Source organism: Apodemus sylvaticus, chromosome 2 (assembly GCF_947179515.1).
Source record: "Apodemus sylvaticus chromosome 2, mApoSyl1.1, whole genome shotgun sequence".
NCBI classification, from domain to species: Eukaryota; Metazoa; Chordata; class Mammalia; order Rodentia; family Muridae; genus Apodemus; species Apodemus sylvaticus.
Window position 1 is genome coordinate 47,558,251 of NC_067473.1, and position 21,142 is coordinate 47,579,392.

Consider the following 21,142-nt stretch of genomic DNA (forward strand, 5'->3'; position numbering starts at 1 on the left):
GGCAGAGAAGGGTGGATCCATGGAGCCCACTGACCAGCAAACCAGCCCATATCTGAACCCCAAATTTAGTCAGAAAATAAGGGAGGGAGAGAGGGATGGAGGGTGGGAATAAGGGAAGGAGGGAGGGAGGAATAAGTGGAAGGAGGGAGAAAGGGTGAGAGCAAAGAACTAGAAGGGACTGAGAGAGAGAGAGAGAGAGAGAGAGAGAGAGAGAGAGAGAGAGAGCTCCGAGGCTGCCAATCTCCCTTTGCGCAAACTCTGAATACTAAACTCCATTTTGTCTTGTTTTTTAAAAAGAATAAAAGGAGAAAGAGAAAAAAATGCAACATCTCGACCTTACCTAAGCCCTCGGCAATTTAGTTCTGAATTAAACTCCGAGTTCAAAAACCCAGTATCTTGCCCTTCCCATGTTGTGATTTTCTTTCCCCTTTCTTAATAAAAATATAACCCTATGTCATTTGTATCCTGAAAAGGAGAAACACCCCAGTCTTCCAAAACAGTGCCTTCACTTATAGACTTTCAGCATAACTTATCACACTGCAGTTCATTGGCAGACAAATAACATCCAGTTTTGAGGTAAATCTGACCTGAGAGGGACAAAGAGATGGCTTGGGCTTTAGGCTTCCACATGACCTGAGTTTGGTTCCCAGGACCCACCTCAGGTGTCTCACAGCCTTGACCCTCCAGCTCCAGGGTATCCAATGCCTCTCCTGATCTCTGCAGGAATTGGAATTATGTGCTTAATACCCCTCCCTATAACACACATAATTTCTTAAAAATAATAAAATAAAATGTTTTTAAAGGACCCGAGAGATAGAAAAATGGGGAAGTGTTTCAATAATTCATCAGAGCAAAAGACAGTATGGCTGTTTTATAATAAGTCACTATAATTACTGCCACAAAATTTCAATCACACAAAACTCCCTTCTAGCTTTTCATCTCAGCAGAGGCCAAACCCTGAACTTGTGAAGAAACTCATCATTGCCACACTAAATCAATTCTGCAGATGAACATAGATCCCTTTCTCCTGTGAGTGCTAGAAGAACAGGTTAGCAGAGGGTACCCCGTGGAGGAGAAGCACATATGGCAACCGCTCCCAGAGTGCCAACTCGAATATAAAAGCCAGGGCCTGGAATCTGTAATGAGTTATGGAAGCTTTCTCCTTTCAAAATTAATGAAAATCTATGAAAAGAGAAGTACCAATTTACTGTAAAAGAAAAACCATCTTACTGCACCAAGAGGAAGAGGTGAACAGTATCATTCTGATTTTAAAATATAAAATGTAACAAAAATTATGCTATAAGAGACAGTCTCCTTTCTGTGTATAGATACATTCTAATACATATATGCATCATATATTATTCACACAAAATAATTCAAAATTGCAAAGTGTATGTCAAGCACATATGGACAAAAAAGTCACCTTATGTAATTCTAGACACATGAATGAGGATTTTGAAAAAAACTTATGTAATTCCCCTCAAACCATCAAAAGTTACTTTCCTATCAATAGTACTTTGAAGGGGTAAAAGTTTTTGAAATTGAAGTCATTTGTAAAATACGAAAATATTGAAGGTACGTAAATATTGAGAAGTGTGCAAAAGAATCCCACACATGCCTAATAGTAATTATAATTCCTAAATGAATGAAATCCACCCACTCTGCCTCCATAGCCTTGTAACTATATAATAAGGCAAAATGCATTGAGTTCCATTTTAAAAGTCCTTCTAGTCTATAAAAGTCTCAAACTCATTGAAAAGACTAAAATTCAAAGTCTCTTCTTTGATTCATGAAATATCTTAATTGTAATCTATAAAATAAAAATCAAAAAAACATACAGCATACTTCCAACAAATAAGTGCGTTGGAATTATGAACACTTTGGCATCAGACAAGCAGGAGATAGAGGTTAGAGTTTGTCCAGCTGGTTGTCTGTCTTGCTTTGGTTCAGTATTTCCTTACTATGCTCCCTTTTTACCATGCTGGATCACTTAGAAATGTGAACTTATAGGTGGCCCATTTGTGTGAACTGTTGAAGAAAACAGTGGCGGCATATATACGGTTTAAAATTAGTCCTCTGTAAACTGATCTTATGTAACCGCCCTGTCCAAAAGTCAATGGAAACTCCAGAGTATTCTTCCATTTGCATTAAATGGAGGTAAAATGCCAATAGACCTCCCTCTAGCTGTGCTAGGAGAGATCCTTCACTTTTCCAAAAGATAGTTTACTGAAGGACACATTACTTCATTATAAACACAAAAATGTGGTTTGACATCTACTTCCTGTTAAGAATGTGGAAAAGACATTCCATAGGTGGAAACACATGCCTGGCAATGTAAATCCAACAACCAAGACCTGGTAGAGGAGCTCCCAGAGCCACTCCAGCAGTAAGCTTACTCTCTGCTAAATAAACACAGTATGAAACCGCCCTGTAAATGTGGATCTGTCTCATAGCTCTCTACAGCTCTCAGATCTCATGAGACAAAGACCCTGTGCCAGATGATGGTCAACGAGGAAGCTCAACACTGGTCAAAGTACAGAGAGAGTCAACGGTGTGCTTAGCCAAAGACACAAGTTCTACATCATGGTCTCTCCCCAAGGCCTGGGCACCATCATGGGAGAGGTGGGGCAGAAAGACTGGAAGAACCACAGGTCTGGGGGGTCCAAACCAGTGCAGTTTCTTCTGATAACTGCATTCACAGCTGTGAAGTGCCTGGCAGCTGTGGTTGCCTGCACAAGGTCTACATGAGATCAAGCCAGTCACTTCAGCATGAGTTCCCTGTCCTAACTAAAGAGCTGCTGCCAGGTGATGGCTTCTCAAAGATGGAAAGTCAGTAAGTGTGACACCCACACACACACATCTATACAGGCAACACTAAGTGGACTCAGTGAGAGGTTTGAAAAAGAGAAAGACACAAAGTTGGCAGGGTGTGGGGATGTGGGAAGCGATGATGTGAGGGGTGAGGATGAGGAAGGGGAGGTGAGTGAGACCCCACAAAGTTGGAAGGGTGTGGGGATATGGGAAGCGATGATGTGAGGGGTGAGGATGAGGAAGGGGAAGGGAGTGTAACACTACACAGTGTTAAATGTTCAAAGAACTAATGAAAATATATGTAAAATGTAAAACTAAAGAAGGAAGGGAAAGATAAGCTTATTATCCTTATACAATTATAGAATTTCTGCATTTTCTTATAGACGTTGTTCTGTCCATAAGTTTTATTTTTGTTTCTAGGTATGATCATATGAGATAGGCCGATTTTATTTTTTTTTCATATAGTATATTTTAATCATGTTACCAGGTCACCCTAAATCCCTCTCACCTTCCTAACCACCCAACTTCATGTATGTTCCTTTGTTTCTATCTCATTCCAACAGCAAACAAATTCAAAACAACAAGAACAATGACAACGACAAACTCAGGAGACAAATGCTAAAAGTAACTCCCACCCTGTACACACATGTAAAATCTGCCCTCGGGTCCATTCTGTGTGGTTTATGATTTATAATAGGATTTTAATGAAATATGACAGGCAATTACAAGACTCATATTTTTCATTAATTTAATAGATGAAAATGGTATCTACTTGTTTACACTGTTTCTGTACCAGAAATTGTCCATTTTCTACCATACTATATTTAAAATTATATGGGGAGTCAGTTTAAGGGGAAAAAAATAAGGACTTAATATGTAAATACTAAAGTTCAAAGGGGTAATATCTAATTAAATGACAAAACATTCGTAAAAGAGGTAAAATTTAATTTATGATTGAAGCACGGCTTTCAATGAGCAATAAGAGGTTGTAAATACTTTATTATCAGTGTCTTAGTTACTGTACATTCCTGTGATTAAAAAAAAATGTCCAAGAACGACATGGGTAGGAAAGGGTTTATTAGGCTTCCATCTTCTGAGGAAGCCAAGGCAGGAACCTGCAGGCAGGAACTCTAGGCAGGAACCTGCAGGCAGGAACCTGCAGGCAGGAACCTGCAGGCAGGAACTCTAGGCAGGAACCTGCAGGCAGGAACCTGCAGGCAGGAACTCTAGGCAGGAACCTGTAGGCAGGAACTAAAGCAGAGCCATGAAGGGATGCTGCTCATTGCCTTGTTCTACCTTGCTCACTCCTTAAGCTTTCTTAAACAACCCAGGAACACCAGCTCAGGGCTATCACTGCCCACAGTGGATAACACCCTCCTACATTAATTACCGATTGCAACAGACATGATCACAACAGATATGCTTCAACAAATGCTCTCTCTTTGCAGAAATCTCTAGCTTGTGTCATCAAGCTGACAAAAAATATCTAACAAGCGAATAAGCTAAAAAGAATAAATAATATGATTTCTTTTTAGATGAGTTGCCATAAAATTATTTTAAATGTTGCCTATTGAAAATGTTTAATCAAAGAATCACCTACCACAAGGAAAAGAAAGACATCCAAGAACCAGAGATAGCAAGCAGATTTGGCTAAGGAGAACCTACAAGGTGCAGGCAGGTGTGTGCCCCGGAAGACAACTTTCTGCCTGGGAAGCAGCACTAACAAGCAAACATGGTGGTGGGAGGGAAGATATGCGGCATGGAATATAACTAAAAACAAAAGCCTAATACAAATTACCCTGGTTAAAGACCTGATAAAGAAACTTGATAAAGAAACCTGGATAAAGAAACTGTGATAGGTGGGTAGTGGTGGTGCACGCCTTTATCCCAGTACTTGGGAGGCAGAGGCAGGCAGATTTCTGAGTTTGAGGCCAGCCTGGTCTACAAAGTGAGTTCAGGACAGCCAGGAAAAGCCTGTCTACACAGAGAAACCCTGTCTCGAAAAAGCCAAAAAAGAGAGAGACTGTGACATTGCAAGGGGAAAAAAATTAAACAAAGCAAAACAACAACAAAAGCAGGGTATTATCAGTTTGGTAAGAACTTAAGATAGAATGGAAGTAACAAAATTGGCAAGGATACAGTTTCAAGAGCCCAGAGAGTACAGCATGGTCTGGCAGGGCTGGAAAATGTCATTGGATCTGGCGGTAAGGACATTCAATGCTTCTTCAGCTGGACGTGATAGTTAAGAGTTGAGATTCAGCAATTAACGTCTTCTACAAAATACTGGTACAAAGCTGTTCCCATCAGAGAGCATGGCAGTGTACAAGGTAAAAACCACACACTATCAAATGAGTGTTCAAGGCTGATGTCTGGCAGAGTGTTGAGGCTAGGCTGGACTTTGTGGCTGGCAAAAGAATGACCCATGGACCTGCTGGGGGAGTGGTCCCAGGCAGAACAAGGAGTCCGAGTATTAGAAGCATGCAAAGCACACAAAGAGAATACTGCGAGTGACGTGGTACAAGGATATGGCTGGAACCTGGGTGATGGAACCGCTGCATGGACCCTGGATTTGCTGTTCAGTGAGTGGACAACCCCCAGTTTGAGGAGAACAATGAAAACCTACCTGGGCAGAGAGTGTATCCATAGACGAACATAGCCATAGAAGAACATAACTGAATGACCAAAGCTTTCCATGTGGCAGCCACAGTGCTGAGGAAGTTCAGGCAACATTATTTGCTAGGTTTGACATGAACCCTGCAGTGGCATTTAAGTGAGCCACCAGTTGGGCTGGTCTCAAATGAACATACACACAGTCAACGGGCACAAGCACTATCTCTCATCTGAGAGTGTACACCTTAACACGCAGTTTGGCTCTCTATTTGATTTACAGTGAAGATGCAAAGACCTCACTTTGTCAGCTAAGAGAACAGGTACAGGTGCACCTACATATACTTGCAATAAATAACAAGCATGTCTTATGTTCAAAATATAAAAAAGAAACCCTTCAGATTATAATAAAGGACTGCCACGGTGACTCGCCAACCTTCAGTAAATATAGTTAATTAACCACATGGCAAGTATTGAAGGGTATTTTTCCTTTGTATGCTGGCATTCGGGTAAATGGTCATCATGAACACTGACTGTGAAATTGTACAAAACGACCCTGAAAAGGATGGTGACTCAAAATGAGAAGAAATCTATCACCAGCTCTAAAGACCTGTCAGGTTTTCTCTCCTGTTCCTTTTCCTTTGGCCACTGTAAATAAGAATCACATTAGGTCACTAATAGAAGGTACTACTAACTAGCATACACACGCAGAACAGCTTGCATAGACTATCAAAACCTAATTAAAAGTTTGCCAAAACTGAGCCACATTCAAAAAAATTGTGAAGTTAAACAGTGGCAGCCAACTAACATGAACGGTACTGCTACAGGCATTATCTGAAAATGTAAGCCATTTCTCACTGTTTCTATCTTTTTTTTCATTTTCAGTAGTACTTTAAGGAGCTCATACAGTGCATTTCGATCATATTCACTTTCTCCCTCTACCTGATTTTTTCCCTGGTCCACTTCCTGTCCCTTACCTACAAAACTTTGTGTCTTCTTAAAAAAACAAAAACAAAAACTATGAAATCCATTTTGTGGTGCCCCAATTATTCTTGGATGTGTGGCCTTCTTCTACAGCATGGTTGACCAGGGAACACACCTGACACTCTCACTCAGCAGCTATCATCTTCTAATTGGTACTCACAGAGGATGAGACCCTGTGCCCACTTCCACTCTCCCTGCTCAAATGTTTGTCTGGCTTGAGCTTGCCTGGTTCGCTTCCAGGCTATGCCGGCTGCTATCACACACAGTGCAATGTCCTGCTGGACTCAGAAACACCGTTTCCTTAAAGCCATCTAGTACCTCTGGCTCTCACTATCTTTTACTCCCTCTCCTTCCATCCATGACCCTTGTCAGGGGGCAACTGGCACAAATGTCCTACTTGGGCCTGGGTGAGCATTCTGTCATCTCTTAGTTTCTGCACCACAGCCAATTGCGAGTATCTGTGTTAATCTTCCACTGTAAAAAGAAGCTTCCCTCACGAGGGTTGAAAGACACAGTAATCCATGGGTATGATAATAAATCATGACAAGTCTGTTTAATATTATGCCTATAGCAAAGCAATAGCAGGTTCTTCACAGCCTATCATCTGACAAGCCACAGGTTCTTTGCCCCTATACTAATGGCAGCTGTGAGTTTCAACTCCTAGACTTCAACCAGAAAGTAGAATGCCTCTTCCAGGACTTTAGCATCATTATTGCCTCCTGGACATATCATGTAAGGCTAGTCATTGTTGTAGCTTACAGAGTTCACAGCTAGAAATAATTATTAGTCCTCCCTCCACCCCACCCCCGACCTCGGTGGCGTACACGGCACCTTCCAGAGCTCTAAATGTGAACCAGGAAAGTTAGCTTGATTTCCTCAATGTTCAATGATTCCTATGTGGTATCTACAATAACAGGGTCTTACTGTCATGTTCTGGACTCATAACAAGGAGCATTTGGGAGGCTCTATGGGACCTCACTGGCCAACAACTGTAAAATAAGTAAGTCATTTCTGGTTCTGGTTCTGGGCTTACCATATACTAGCTTCTGATTTCTAACAGAGAAATGCTGTTTTCTTATAGGGTCACTCCATTTTGTGTGTGTGTGTGTGTGTGTGTGTGTTAGGAAGCTTCTACATTAAGTTTCCATGTGACTTTTTAAAAAATGTCACTAATGACTATGGCAAGGACACAGAAAAAGGTAGAAAAATGAGAAAGGGAAGGAAATATTTGTCTACATCATCCAGTAAGGTCCAGATAACACTTGCGGACAATCACAATTTCACTGTAACAACAATTAAAGGAAATAAGCTGGGGAGTTTGCTAAGCCTTTAGCCACAATACTAGGAAATTTTTTATAAGTCAGAGGCAGAAATCAAAACATAACTATATGTGAATGGGAAGAAAGCTCAAGGGAAAAACAGATTTCAATCTTATATGATCATGAAATGTAAGGGTGTGTTTCTTTTCAAAATTAGCTAAGACTGCACGTTGGGAAAACAAAGGCTGCATTAAAGGGATGCTTTCTATGAATACTAGCTAACTCTCCCTTTAGAATTGGTATTAGACAGAAGCCTCTTACTACGTGGACAAAAGCCCATTATTGCGGGGATATTTTTCTTTCCTATCATATGCAAATATAAGAAATTTCTTTTCAGCGCTATATGTGCTGGGTAGTTTTATGTTAACTTGGCACAAGACAGAGTCATCAGAGAGTGGGGAACTGCAACTGAGAAAATGCCTCCATAAGACTGGATAGGCAAACCTGTAGAACATTTTTCTTAAATAGTGATTGATGGGAAGGACTCAACCCATTGTGGGTAGTGCCATCCCTGGGGTAATAGTCCTGGGTTCTATAAGAAAGCAAGCCAAGAAAGCCATGAAGAGCAAACCAGTAAGCAGCACCCCTCCATGGTCTCTGTATCAGCTCCTGCCTCCAGGTTCCCGTCCTGTCCTGATTTTCTTCAATGATGAGCAGTGACTTGGAAGTAGAGGCTAGATAAACCTTTTCCTCCCTAAGTTATTTTGGTCATGGTGCTACACCACAACAATAGTACCCCTAACTAGGATAGTATATAAAGATGAAAACCCAAAGAAAGTCACAGAAATTGACTACATATACGTTTTGTCATGGAGAAAACTCAAGAGGTGAGTTTTGAAGGACCATACCATTACTTTGACCAGTGAGTTACTTCTGCACCAAAAAGCTGTAACTGGAATGAGGGGACCGTCAACACAAATAGTGGACTCACTACTTCCAAAGCATGAGTAATGTCCAGGTAATGTCCAGCAGCCCCAAATGAAGGCACCCCTCATGCACCTGCAACTCCAACTGGCTCAAATCCAGTGAGTTACTTTCTTCATAAATATGCTACATAGGATACTGGTTCAACAGGAATTGTCCATAACAACTACCTCTGCAACACTATAAGACCTCTACCACTCTCTGGAGACTCAGTCTGAATTGTCTCTAGTCTTCACAAGATAATCAGTCCTATAAAAATGTCAAAAATCATAAGTCACTTCAAATGCTATTACTATCTAGTCTACATTCCCAATCTTGGGATAATGTACCAGAATTTACCCAGTAGTAGAAATCTCACAGTTAGGAATCACAAATCAATACCTTTCTCTCAAATTTGTCCAGTTCATGACCAAAACAATTCATGTGGTTCCTTCCACAAATGACTCTCATGTGGAGCCATTGTCCAGAACCATGGAACCAAAGCAAATGTTCCCCCATCCTTGGCCTTTGATGTGAAACAGTAAACACTACCACCTACTTCTCATTGTTATGAACAGAATTCCTAGATACAACTGAGTATCTGCACACCCCACCTCCCAGATAGGGCACCTGTAACAAAGCATAGGAGAATCTAAGGCCAGCTTGGAAAACCCATCCATTTATTGGGCTTATTTTCAGATCAGATACAGAAACAACATTCCAAGCAACCACACTATCAAACAAGCTCACTCCTGCCAGGCAGTGATAGTGTACACCTTTAATCCCAGTACGTGGAAAGGAGATGCAGACAGACCTCTGAGTTTAAGGCCAGCCTGGTTTATAAAGTTCCAAGATAGCCAGGGATACACAGAGAAACACTGTATCAACCCCCACTCTCAAAGTCTCATCTCCAAATAGATGACATCTTCCCCATAGTGGCATACACAGGACCCCCTCTTTAGCTAGATTTCTATACACTATGTATTCTAGGACCCCCCACAACAACTAGGTCTCTTGAAATTAAGGTGAAGTCATATACAGCTGAATGGGAAGTGTAAGAGGGGGCTGTCAGAAATCCAAGCTGAGAGAGTTCAATGTCCCCTTCTCTTACAAGTCAATGGATGTACTTTGGTCTTCTGATAATAGTTCTCTGCTGAAGATGATGGCTGATATGCTGAGAATACATAGAATGTCCTCTACAGCATTCACCTTGAGTGCATTCTAACACGTTCAAACTACAACTCACTTAATATAGAGTGCAGAACAGTGACTGACAAGTTATCTGTGACAACCTTTCTTGCTGGAAATTTATGAGACAATTCTTCAAATTACAGCTTCCAGAACTATATATATATTCTTGCTAACCTAAACCCCTACCTCTATTTCCCCTGCATACAGGAACAGGAAAATAGATCGAAGCAGTGTAGCAGGCCAGCCAATAATCCAATTAGTTACTGTCAGATATAAACAAAGGCAAAGTGGAGACAGTGAGAAAGCAGTCTCTTCACACCCACAAGTACTAGAGTCTACTAGGTTGGGCATGGTGAGCTAAGAACAAAGAACTACTGTTCAGAATTTTAAGTGTGTGTGTGCGCACACACACGCACACACACAGCATGCCTGGCACAAGCATTCCTTCTGAGCAGCCCTACTCAGGCACATAACACAGCTCTCACTTCTGAGTTAAATCAGCTTTTTCTTCTCTGTTAGGAACCTGGGGTAAGCAGTGGGTTGACAGGTAAAAATGATAATGTGCTAAATCCAAGGTTGTTTGCTTGCCCTGTGCAAGATGTAAGGTAAGTAAGACTTCTGTACCAAGACTAGGGTTCTAAGGATTACCAAGGGTGGAAACTGACACTCAGCCACCTCCATCGAGGGTTTCCTGTTCCAGAGTCAAGGGGCTCTAAGGTCTGGCTGCTCACTGAGCCCTTGACGGAACGAGATAATTCCTTTATTATGAATCTCCATTAGTTCCTTCATGTAGATTCTATCACTTAAAGCTAATAATAGTTGTGAGTAGCACAGGTTTAGCCTAATTTTAACTATCAAATGTCATAGAGACAGAGTAAAAGAAACATTCCTGGTTCCTGGATTCAAAGGCTTGGGTAGACAATGAGGACCTCAAACTGAAATAGGAGCTACATTTATGCATCTCAGATTCCTAGATACAGGGAAACAGAAGCCAAAAGTTCTCAGGTTTTTAAATGCCATAGCATTTTGAGAATGAGAATACAGCCAAATATTGAAATAGCAAATGAACTCAAATGTGAAAAGAACCAAAGTAATGCATTTTGAAGAGGTGAAGGAAAATTTCCCAAGGTCTCACAGCTAATGATTAGCATAAAGAGAGTTTATACTCCAGAATTCTGCTTTCACAGGCAGGCCTTCTAGTATGCATGGCATCTGCCACATATAACCAGAGGGTCTCCATGAGTAGCTTTTTATTTCTTTCTCATTTAGGCCTAAAGATGAACATCTCCACAAAAAATAAAATAATTTCCTATTTTATCTAGATTTAAACACTAATACTAAAAGTAAAAGTGAACCTTGAAATTTATTAAGTTGTGTATTGGAGGGGGGCACATGTAGCATCAGATGTGACCTAAGTAGGCATGTTCTTAGCATTCATTTGCAGGACGGTTCTGGTCATGGATCATAAGGAGTAGCACCAAACAACCAAATCTACCAGCAAGTGAGAGTGAAAAAGTCTTCACGCTTCCTGACCAGGACAGCTCCTCCACAGGTGAGCGCTATCAGCCCAGTAACTGGATGAGAAGGTCCTAAAGAAGGTCAGACCCTCCCTCACCCAGTGGCATGGTGGAGGTCCTTGTGTTGTTACAGGATATTTGATCACTCTGTGAACCCGGAGATTCCATTAATTACTGAAAACACCTGTTTCTAGTTGTGGTGCGGCTCAGCCCTTGGCACACATCTTTAATCCTTCTGGCTAGAATAAGAGACACATTTGGCATACACTTTTAATCCCAAACAGTGAAGATAAAGTTAGCATGTAGAAGAAAGCACCCATGTTTGAAAGCAATATCTAATTGAGTGGCAGAGAAAGTGACAAATCAGAGAAGGATTAGAGAAAATAGGATACGCCCAACTCTCCAGAGAAGAGAGAGAAAAGGGAAGCTACTTGAAGGGCAGTGCAGAGAGACAAAGGTGAGGACAGAGTGAGTCAGAGAATGAGGAGGATCCAGAAGATTGGAATAGACTGCCAGAGTAAGTCTGAGATCAGCGCAATTCAGTCAGAGGTGACAGAGGGCAGGGCAGATTAAATCAGTCAGCTTGGAGAGGAGTCTGGCTCACAATAGCTGAGTTGAACCAGCCAACCACCGGTCAGAAAGAACTGGAAAGGGTGAGCTTATTCATCAGTAAGTCTCAGAGGCTGAAAACATTCTGGGCATTGTACAGAACCATGAAGCTTCCTGACCTAGGCCTAGGTTAGCAGACTGATGAAGTAAGTCTCAGAGAAAACTATTACATCTGGAGAATAAAAAAATACGTTTACATAGTTGGGTCTAACTACATTTTCCAAATTAAAAAGGGGACACATAGCACTAAACAAACAAAAGACAACACTACTGGGTGATCATGTACCTGCTCAAGACAGTCACATAAGTGAAAACCCACTTAGGATTAGTTCCTAAATTAACTCCAACCTACACCAATGTAAACATATTTGCAATGTATTAATATATACAAGATTTTTTCAAAAATACTTTTAAAAATGAAGCAGAACATTAATCAGTGGAGACTGTTTTGCTAGGAACATAGCCATTTTCTGGATTATAAAAGCATATTGCTGGCCCACCACAGAATTCAAACTCCCATTGCAATACGCTTGCATGAATATGCACTGGTGACTCATAGAATCTGATTTTATATGAATACGCACAGATGCACTCGATTTTTATCTTCTAAACTGGTTGTGAATAACTGCTTACATATTGATAAGCATTTAACATTATTAAATTTAGCTTTACTTCTTTATATCAATGTAAGATATTGCATCATTTAATTATAATTACATTGTCTCTGATCTTTGTTTTTGGTGTAGAGAAGTGGTATTATAAATGATTTGTATTTTTACTAGAAAGACCTGTACTAATGGAATTAAGAGTACATGACAGTCACTATTCTGATTTTAAATGCTTGTTTATAACTTAGCTTTGTTTAAACCTTAGATCTCTGAGTCTGTACTTTTTTGTTATTCTCTAGGTGCTAGAGGATTTACATAACTGAAAGTTATTTCCATCTTTTCTCATAGTGCAAAGAACTTCATACACTTTCTCATTTCTATGGTCACTAAATAACCTTGCATATTATACCACCTCAGTGTCATATAAAGTGGCTTCCCAAACATAGAGGAAACCTACATATGGAAATCAAGACACAGCTTATGAAGGTTCAGTAACAGCTTCCTACCATGCAGGATGTCAAGACAGAGACTTAAAATGAGCTTAACCTCTGTCCAAAATTAATGGGTTAAAATATAGTGGGTGTGTTAACTCACAGGTTAACTTATTAGTTGACTTAACATGTTCAAATAATTTTACAGATTATTTTGTGGATTAATTTATATGTGTGAATTAATTACTAGATTAAGTTCCATTAAGGCATGTGCATGGAATTATCAAAACTTGTTGAAGAGATTGTTTACTGAAATTTTCTTCCTTGAGAGGGTGAAATGAATCAAAGATAAGCAAGAAGATAAGTAAATACTTACAGTCATGATTTCATCTGGAGCTTCCTACTGTGTCCCTGGATAAACTATGAAAACACCTCAGACCTTTTAAAAACTCTTAAGTTGTAGGCCTGCCACATGTAGATAAACCTGGACCTGAAATTATATAACAGATATTATTTTCATAAATAATGTGATATTATAGAGATGACAATGGAAGGAGACAAAATATAGGCAACTTGACACAGAATATTTTTAATGCTAAGTATGTAATGTACGTTTTCTTACTATAACCCACAATTCAGTTCCTTAGGATGTGATGGTACCAGATCACGACCCTGGACAGAAGAAAGATAGTTTCACCATAGAGTTGAGCAGTCAGACCTAACAGAGTAAGAAAGGTTTGACTTGGAATTTCACACTGATCAGAATATAATAGCAAGAGGAAAAGAACACTAGTTAATGAAGAGGTGGTAAAGAGGGTCATGCATCTACCAGCAGATCTGAAGTAGCAGATGAGTCTGCAAGATGAAAAGGCAGGTGCCGGCACGATCGCGAGGCAAAAGTTCAAAGTGAAAATAGGACCCAGATGAAGACCAGCCAGCTTGAAAATCATTCTGAGCGGAGAAGCCTGACAAAAGAGGCGAGCAACGAATTCCGGATGAGTATAGCATGTCTGCAAGGTAAATGGGAAGCCCAGCAGAGACGAGTGCATGGATGAGTAAGACAGCAATCCAGGTTCCAGGCAGCTGGGTACCAAGATGAATGCAAGACTGAACACAAACCCAACCGAAAGCTGCCTGATCGCTAAGGATAGGGCTACCCCTGCCTGCGGGATGAAGCTGAGTACAGTTTGCCACCAGATGTCACAAAAGCAGAAGAAAAATCAATCAGAGAGACCAGAGACACCATCAGATGTAACTAGGCTTGTGTAACTATGTCACATTTGCATCAAATTTTGTCCTCTAAAAGTAATGGTGAACATTTTATGATTTCACAATTAAAACAAATGGTCCATATATCCTTGGTCCCAAAAAGGGATACATAAAAAATCGGATCTCTTTATTAGAAACTCCTTATTTCCATTAGGTGAAGTAAATGTGTGTGTGTGTGTGTGTGTGTGTGTGTGTGTGTGTGTGTGTGTGAGAGAGAGAGAGAGAGAGAGAGAGAGAGAGAGAGAGAGAGAGAGAGAGAGAGAGATTTATTTCTAAGAGCTCCCTGACCAAGATTAGAATATGTTATGAAGCAGACAGTGTCAGGACCATGTTCAATAATACATTACATACAGGAACTCGAAATTTCACTGGATATCCTGCATTGTCACGTGAGCCAAGGGAAACATTTTAGAAGGGTAGAGCTCAAATGTGAGCATAGAATTTAACATTGATCACCAAAATAGACAATTTTCATTTTCAATCCATTCTTAATCTATCCTGTTACACAGTCTGATGCCAAGAACCCAAGTCTAATGTATGTAATCCAGAGTTTATCCAATACCATGTTACATTAAGGACAGGAAAGCCAAGAAGTCTGCTGTGATGACATAGGTCAGACTGTTCATGATACAAAATGAGGGAACACAATTCAGCTAAAAATTAAGGGATGGAGAAAAGCTCTGGGTAAATAGATAAGAGGTCAAAAACAACATCATGATAGAAACAGATTAGCAGCATTTAATTTGAAGACTTTGATCTTGCATTTTTCTCCTAGCTTCCCAGTTCATCCATAACTCAATAGTCTGGGCATGACCAAGATGATCTTGAGATATTTAAATTTTCAAATAAAGCTCCTCAGTCATTATTTCTAATTTTGGAAATATAAGCTAAGTAATCTCAGTATATATTCTCTTAAAACAAACTATGAGCAAAAGTGGAAAATGGGAGTTATCAACATCAGTTAGAAACCAGGCAACAAATTCAAATAAGTTTGAAGCCACAAATGCCTTTATGTGACCTTGGGTTGGTGGCTATGTGACACTACTCCATGTCTCATATCATCTGCACAGACTGTCATGCTGTGTCTTAGGGCTCCTCAAGATGGACTGAGCTCCATTATAACTCCAGTGTTACAACCATAAGTCCCAGTTTATCTGCCACAGCATTCAGGAACATTTCAGCCTTTTAAATTTTAATCCCCTCAGCATACAAAATACACATCATATCAAAATTCTGCCAAGATGGACAGTCCGGCTACCCTGGTGTCCTTCTCCTCCCTAGGCCTTGGCTCTGGCAGTCACTTCACTCACTCACTTCAAGCCAGCTCCTTAGGGAATACATTCTTCTTCAAGGCCTCCTTCAAATGCCCCATCTTCTTGGTGATCTTAATCCCCCTAATGAAAATCAGCTCTCTGGTACAGACACGACACTCTGTCTTTTCAACCTTTATATAATTTACCAGTTATTTGTAAACACATAGTCTCCATCATGATTTTACAATCAGAGTCACATTATATTAACCATGTGAGTTAACCAGGTAACCTCAGTGCCTACCATGCTGTGAGGGCAAAGGAAATGCCAATCATTAAAGTCAGTTTTCTTATAGGTGACGTGCTAGTATCTGACTGCTCTCGCTTTTGCTAGTTGTAGCACAGCACAACATGTTTAAATACTGAAACAAAGCTCTTTTTGTAACAACTTTAGGCATCAACGAACAACCCAAGTCACCAAATAATATTGCCAAGGTTGCATAAAACACAAAGTGTGTTCAAGAGAAGCAATGGGAGCAGTAGCAATCCAGCTCCCCGCCGAGGGCATAGCCCCTGAGGTGGGATTTTGGATGAGCAGAAAAGACACCATCAAACCCTATGTAGTGTTTTAGGCAGGCGGGGTTGAAAGGAGGGAACTAAAAACTATACATGACCAAGATTTCTGTTCTTTTTTTATTATTATGTATTTTTTTCATTTTTTATTAGATATTTGCTTTAATTATATTTCGAATGGTATCCCCTTTCCTCCTTACCCCTCCGAAAACCCCCATTCCATCCCCCCTCCCACTTTCCTGCCCTGACATTTCCCTACACTAGGGCAATGAGCCTTCACAGGACCAATGGCCTCTCCTCTACATATGTAGCTAGAGCCATGGGTCCCTCCATGTATACTCTGTTTGGTGGTTTAGTCCCTGGGAAATAATGAATTCATGAAATATTTAGGCAAATGGATGGAACTAGAATATATCATCCTGAATGAGGTAACCCAATCACAAAAGAACACACACAGTATACACTCGCTGATAAGTGGATATTAGCCCAAAAGCTCAGAATACCCAAGATACAACTCACAGACCACATGAAGCTCAAGAAGAAGGAAGACCAAAGTGTAGATGCTTTGGTCCTTCTTAGAAGGAGGATCAAAATACCCACGGCTCACAGCCAACCAATGGACTGAACATAGGGTCCCCAATGGAGGAGCTAGAGAAAGGACCCAAGGAGCTGAAGAGTTTTGCAGCCCCATAGGAGGAATAACAATATGTTCCAACTAGTACCTCCAGAGCTCCCAGTGACTAAACCACCAACCAAAGATCTCTGTTCTAAATAAGGAATAAAGAATTTCCAAAAGTGGCAGTTTTTCTTTAGTCAAGGAAAACCTCTGTTTCCCAGGTAAAATGGGAACCTTAAGAAGAGAAACAGGATTACCTGCTCGCCCTTAGGCCTGGGGAGAATCATAAAGCTCTTCAGTTACATACAAGACTATGGACAACTTAGGTGAAAGATAAATACAACAGCTGCTCATTTCATCGCTGGACATACTGGGAGGCCAGATGAGGACGCAAAGACTGTCCCCCATACGCCAACATACACTAAGAACATGCATAGCCCTGCCAGGGATTTATTTTGTCTTATGGGACTGCACTTCACTTGGCTTGTGTAGAATAAGTATGAGGGAAAGTAATGGTATGAAGCCATGCCAACGAGAAAAGAAGAGAGCCACTGCCACCCACCCAGGCCCGAAACAGACCATCTCAGAGAGGGAAAGGGGAGGAAGAGACAAGACACTGAACACGCCGAGAATTAGCCTCGTACACAATACCTTCAATTGTCCTTCACCTACCCCCAACACACACACACATACACACAGTCTTCCCCCTCCACAAACTCCCAAATGATACTCTCAATGTAGAGTTTACCTGAAGAGGAGAGACTCTTTACCTTTAACTGCTTCTTGGAGTTTCATTTATTATAAAAGACTGAACATTAATTGTTGAAGACACAGAATGGAATTGGTCACAATAGGAAAATATGACAGAACATCCATATTATTATCTAAGTAAATTTATGGGCACCTACCTGAGATTCTACATGAAAAAAACATGTTTGAAGGACACAACGCCACATTGTGATTGATAATCATGTGTTCCTTCATCCAATGTAACAGTTACAAAGGAAATGCTGGAGCCAAGTAAAAACTTCAAGAATAAGGAAATGTGATGTATTCCGGCTATTTATCTGCAAGGATTTCACAGTTCTGAAACATTTATTGTAATACAAGGTACTAAATGCAAAGTGTTGCATCTTACATATTCTATTCAGCCATATTAAAATTAGAGTGCTGAGAATGTTCAAATATTACATGATAAAGGTACTATCAAATCTAGTGCTAAGGTTTATTCATCTCTACTCCAATAAATATAAAGACATAAGACAGACTTAACAACCCTACTTAAGAAAAATCACTTTGTATGTGAGATATGCTGCATAAAAAGTTGCAGCCTAAAGAAAAATCTGTAAATCTCTGGTATACCAAGATAAAGCACTGTAAATATTTCTCAGATACTGAAACTCTTGATGGGCGTGCTTTGTAGATCTCCAAAGTAAACTTGGGTTAGATTTACTTGTATGTAAATGTGACCAATGGAGCATAAAACCAAAAACAAAGTTCTTCAATGCCATCTCAGAATATATATATATATTCATATTTAGAATGAGAACATGGGAAGAAATATGTAAGTTATGAGACTGACAAATATGTTGGCATCTCTCCAAATACAGGAGTCAATCATTTTAAGAACAGGACAGACTGGTTATTTATATCTTGATAACAAAAACTGGAAAGAATAGACCAAAGTGTGGTCAAAAATATGCTTCCAAGAAACAGAAGCAAAATGTAGAGGCAATCTCAACTCTCAAAACAATATCAAAGGAGTAGTATGCTCTGTAAGACTTCACAGCAAGCGTCTGACAACTTAGTGTGGCCACTAGCCAAAAATCCGATGCTTTTATGAAGAATACACCTGAGTCTCTTATCAAGCCTGCTCACCCTCATCTGGAAGCAGACCCTAAATACATACTGTGAAGGGTTCCTCCAGTGACTTCAATGTATACCAGAGCTCAAGAACTCCTGCGCCAGGCACAGGAACTAAGTCTCTTCCTTACTCCTCCTATTCGATACTTCCAATCTGGTTTAATGTTCACCTCCCAACAGAAGCTTTCCATGATAAATTTCAGCCCTGCAGATCTTTCATAATTATCTGTGCAGTCCCAGAACTTTTCCCATTTATAGTTATTGTTCTTGCATTGTTCTACTTGTTTGTTGAATAAAAATGAACAAAACTTACAAAGCCTTTTGGTGTATCCACTTCACTCTTAGTTTTAATCTAAGCATTAACAGCAGCCTTACAAAAAAGCAGGAGTTGTGCACTTGTTTAACACATAGGAAAAGACAGCTGCTAAAAGCCTGGCTCGGTTCACGCTGCTCCAAAAGAATAAAGTCATCATGGATACCCATACCACCTCATCAGTTACCACTCTAAACGATTAGTTATATGGATTATAACTTTCATCAGATTTTGTTCTACAAGAATAAATGGAAGCCAGAGGAAAAAGTGTAGCTGCAGAAAACAGAAGTAGCCATGGGTAGAGAGGCACCAGTACCACAGTACTCACCAACACACGACTCAAAGAAACCCAGAAAATCCTATGAAAGAAAAAACGATCCCCATGTAAAAAGCTATGTAAGGAACGTAGTGCTCTGTAGCAATGCAGGACAGTTTGCCAGGACAGATTCTTCTATGCTGACCCCATTACATCATTCAGGGCTTTGCTGATAGTTAAGGTTTCATAGATTTTATTGACACCCCCCACAGAAACAATGCCCGCCCCCCCCCCAAAATAACCATGGTGTGGACAAAACAGATGTAGCCACTGAGGCAGTGCTTCTGGAAGACAAGCTATTCCTCAGACACTCAGTACCAAGGTTACCACCAGAACACAGCCTCAGACACCGGTGTTTTTCTACACTGCTCTGTGTTATCTCTCCTTCAGAAGCACTGCAAGTTAAAATATACACTTCCAAGGAACAGACTGGATTAACATTTTGCATCTGCATGCAAAATGCAGAGATCTAGCTGAGCGTTTCCCCTAAGAGTTTTCAGACAGCAAAGCAAAGAGAAGCTTTAAAAAAATTATTCTCAGGAGATAAGGATGGTGGGCAAGTAAAACCTGGAGATTTTGATGCCAAAGTCATTTTTTTTTTTTTTTTTTTTTTTTTTTTTTTGCAAAACTTCACAAAGGTAAAAGCATGCCTCTGAAACATCTTCCAGTGGCTTTTCATGTTCTCCTAAAAGTTCTGATGCACGAACTTGAATCCTACTTTTCAAAGTCCCAGGCAGGTTTACAAATAATTACTAAACCTTTCAATCCTTATTACTTTAGTCTTCATTTGAAGGATAACAGAGAAAGTCAAGTCCTTGGTCTCTTTACATATCTATCTAAGAACAGCTCAGACAAACAATGATTGACTTACATGTTTACAGCATAGATCTAATATATTTATGTTTATCATATATAGTTAAACCTTTCTTAAAAAATAATGTTGAACATGAATTAAAATATCATGAGGAAATCATGACCTTTGACTAACTTGCATTTTGACAAACTCTCTCTTTAAATATTTGTTTTTATTGTATGTGTATGAGGGTTAACCTGCAGATATGCCTGTGTATGTGCAGTATGTGTGTGCCTCATGCCTTCAGAGTCCAAAGGGGAACATTGGATACCCTAGAGCTCGAATTACAGATAGTTGTGAACCACCGAATAGGTGCTAGGAATCAAACATAAATGTCCTGCAAAAGAGCAAGTATTCAGTTAAATCTCTGCAGAAATGCTTCCAATCACATGCCCAGAGGTGCATCTCCCATGAGCTTCCAAATCTAATCAATAAAGACTGGGCATCATAAGTCTCCCTCTTGTCAATGTTGTGCCTACCTGCATCACTTTGAAATAATAGAGGTAATCATTATAAAATAGGATAAAGTTAAAAGGAAGCTCATAGTAGGATTGAAGGAGCTTTTAAACTGAGAAGAGTCTCACTGAAATCACTGATGCTCAAAGGTGAAGAACTTAAGAGTACCTAGGAAAAGCACATTCAAGGAACAGCAAGCAGCAAAGAGAGGCGCCACAAACAGCAGAGGTGAGTTAACTTAGAGTACGCGGAAGCGTGCAAACGGGGCTGTAGAAGCAATTGGACTTCTGATATAAGGAAATTACTCCAACTCCTGCAGAGTCTAAGTACAGTAGGAGGGAAGAAAGAAGGCAAATCATGAAGCAACTGAAGAGTCTTGCATTATGAGCTGAATGTGAGCTCCTGTCCAATGATCTCACGACGATGACTCTGAAGTGGAAATGGTGCAGCATGCAGTTGGGATGTAGCTTACAATACTCTGAAGCTTACCTAAGGAAAGATCTGGGCCTTTTAGAGCCAGACCTTTTCCTGGGTGTCCCCAGCCTTCTCCTATATATAACAAAACTCTACAAACAGCAAGCCCCACACTTCCTTTATGACTGTGTTTCAATTTCAGTAAGCTGATGAGAAACCAACAAGAGATTGAACTGTTG

General features: G+C 40.2%; 1 protein-coding gene across 2 annotated transcripts in view; it reads right to left on the reverse strand.

The window, feature by feature from the left end:
• Window positions 1-21,142, reverse strand: part of Cadps2 (calcium dependent secretion activator 2) — a 564,078-nt gene that overhangs the window by 508,860 nt on the left and 34,076 nt on the right. The gene's annotated exons all lie outside the window — the stretch shown is intronic.